Raw genomic sequence first — 3,433 nt, 5'->3', positions numbered from 1 at the left:
TGTGAGTGTGTGTGTGTGTGTGTGTGAGTGTGTGTGTGTGTGTGTGTGTGTGTGTGTGTGAGCACTTCAGAGCTCATTTCCCGTCTGTAAGAGGCCGCAGGTCTGAGAGCCAATCATCACCACATCTATTATAGATCTGGCCGCTCTCCATTCACTCTGACAAAGACAGCATCACACTCATATTAGAGATCACAGGGTCAGTGGAGAGACGAGGGACGTGTGAGAACTGCAGATCAGTCCGATTAAAGAGAGCGCTTCACACACAAATCATCTTTTATTCATCCTCACGTCAGTCGAAACCCGTACGAGTGACTGAATTCTGGAAAAGAAGATATTTCGAAGAATGCTGGAAACAAAACTGGTATAAAAACCCCAGACGTTTCTCAAAATATTTTCTTCTGTGTTGCTAAAGAAGGCAAGAGGGGAGTAAATGATGACAGAATGATAATTTTTGTGTGAATTAAGAAAAATATGTTCGTTTTTTCTCCAAAAACCTGCTTGGACAGGCACAAACACACAGAAGAGTGAGTTTTTACACTGTAAGCAAAAAAATGCAAAACTGTGGAAAAACAGAGAAGGTACTACAAATTTTCTGCCAGGATCTGTTCTTTACATTTACATTTACAGACATTTCCTTTAGCTTTCCTGAAACAAAACGCAATGCACACTTCAAAATATGGGTGAAACACCTGTGAAAAATAAAAAAAATCAGTTTTTTGTTTTTAGCAATCAAATCAGTTTTGTGAACCACATGAGAACCAAAGTTTACAATAATATATTTTGGAATACATTACAATCTAAATGGTCAAACCCAGTGTGGCTTTTTTATTCCTCCCCCATCAATTAACTTCTTGAGAAGCCAAAAGTTGCGTATTTGTAAGAAACAAATCCATCATTAAGACGTTTTTAACTAAAATACAAGTCCATAATCTATAATAACACTTCCTCCAGTGAAAAAGTGCATCTGCTGTTGTCTCTCACATCAGAATCCAGCCACATATTTGTTTAGAGCTGTTTTGATGAAGAAACAAACTCATCTACATCTGAGATGGCCTGAGGGTGAACACATTTTCAGTTTTGTCTCAACTGTTCCTTTAAGTTTTACACAGGGACAGGTGATAAAGACTCTACAGGACAATAGTTGAGAAGTGGGTTAAAACTGCAGCATGTTAGTACGAGAACAGGAGCCGTTCTGAGCCGGACCTTTATTCGCTCTCACACCACAGCAGGAGCGCGAGGAGGAAGGTTAGCAGACTGGAAAGAGTCCGAGAGGCTGAAATAATCAGGCCATGATGACAAATGAGACGAGGGATGCAGAGAGAGAGAGAGAGGAACACATGAAGAGGAAAACAGAGGGAGTACAACATCTCCTCAAAAAATTCGCAGTGTCCCAGATAGAACGGAGTGCTTGTCTGCGCTTCACGAGCGACACACACACACACACACACTCACACACACACACTCACACACTCGGTTCCTCAGAGTATTTCTCCTGAATGTCCCGCAGCCAACGCCTCTCCACTGGCCTTATTTCACAAGGTGCCTTCATAAGGAACGTCCTGAATGAACTTCACAAGTTTCATGAGCTGAGAAGTTGAGGAAAGTTCTATCACAGAGATGCTGGACGGGATCAAGTGTCTCCACGTGAAGAGATCAAGGAGAAAATAAGGAGTCGAACGTCTTTAGCAAAACCTGAACTCAGAGGAAAGACAAGGAAGGAGTAATTAACCAAAACTGCAACACAAAAGAAGATATTTTGAAAAATGCCTTTGTCCACAGTGAAAGTCAATGGGGTCCAATGTTCTTTGGTTCCCAAAGTTCTTCAAAATATTTCCCACAGAAGAAAGATGAGAGAATATCATGAGAGAATGATCATTTTGGGGTGAACCGTCAGCTCTCAGTTTTATTTTACTGCAGCTTCAACTTCATCTTAGATGTTTCCCTAATATAGATATTATATAAAGATGGATCAAATGCAGAAGAAAGTTACTCATTAATTGCAGAAAAATGTATTTTCCAGCTGAAACCAACTGATCTAAACCAAAGACACACATGTACACATGACGAGTTCATTTGAAAAAACAAGTAACTCGTTTTTAACAATTTTCAAAAATCATGTTTTTTCATTGTGCATTCCTATTAATCTCAATCAAACTGCAGTTGGGTTATTTTGATTAGGTTAAAAAATAACTAACAAATACAGCTAACTAACAGAATAAAACACAATAAAAACATCATAACATAATAAAAAACATGATTTTTGAAAATGTAAAAAAACGGAGTTATCTGTTTTAGCAAATAAACTTCACATATAAAAGGGGGCATGAACTGCCTTTATTTTTTATTTTGTACTATTCTCTGAGCTCCACTTATAATGTTATCTAGCTTTTTACTTAAAAAACATCATAATTTAGAAGTAATAGGCTATTTTCTGTGCTGTTTTTGACCCCTCATCAGAACGCTCTGTTTGAATAGGCGTGGAGGATTGTAAACGCCCACTGCTGTGATTGGCTAACAGTTGTGTATGATTGACAGCCTACATTCATTCCTCACAGATGCACGCTGCTGTGATTTAGGTTAAAAAATGCATAAATAAATCAATACATATCAAACGATCTGTTTAACAGACAAAGCAATAGTGAGCACGTAATAAAAACAGTTATTCACACTTGTGTGTTGTGACAATACTGTCGGATCCAATATAGTCGCACAGCATCGTCTTTTAGTTTCAAACTTTCTGAAAATCCCGTGTCGAATTATGCTTTGTTTGTAAATGAATCTGCGGTAAAATGAAGTGAACAAAGAACCAAGTTGTTACTGACGCGGTCTGGATCTTCATTAAAAATAGTCCATTCATTCTTTCCTAACGTTGGGATCAGAAGGAAGGCACTCATTATTTATAGTAGAATTTGTATTATTATTTTGATAAAAGTGATGTAGAATCGGTGGGCGGGGCTAAACAGATAAAAGTGATGTGGAATCGGTGGGCGGGACTAAACAGGCAGTGATGTAGAATCTGTGGGCGGGGCTAAACAGGCAGTGATGTAGAATCGGTGGGCGGGGCTAAACAGGCAGTGATGTAGAATCTGTGGGCGGGGCTAAACAGGCAGTGCTCCGAGGCTCCAAAAGTGCCTCCTGCTGGCAGAGAATGAATTTGCATTTTTAATAAGCCCATCTGATTTACGCAGCAAACATATTTTGCTTGTTATTAGAAATAATCTACTCTAGAGGGATTTTGTTGTTGTTATTGATTCATTGTGGAAGTTAAGTTTGGGCCACAAAAGCGTGCATGAGCAGTAACGTTTGTTTATGTTGTTGCCGTTGAAACTGTCTATATGTGGGAATCGGTGGGCGGGGCTAAGCAGGCTGCGTTGTAGAATCGGTGGGAGGGGCTAAACAGGCTGCGCTGTAGAATCGGTGGGCGGGGCTAAAC

Source organism: Sinocyclocheilus rhinocerous, unplaced genomic scaffold (assembly GCF_001515625.1).
Source record: "Sinocyclocheilus rhinocerous isolate Xijiao unplaced genomic scaffold, SAMN03320098_v1.1 scaffold1377, whole genome shotgun sequence".
NCBI classification, from domain to species: Eukaryota; Metazoa; Chordata; class Actinopteri; order Cypriniformes; family Cyprinidae; genus Sinocyclocheilus; species Sinocyclocheilus rhinocerous.
The sequence above is the reverse complement of the archived record's forward strand: the minus strand, read 5'-3'. Positions refer to the sequence as shown.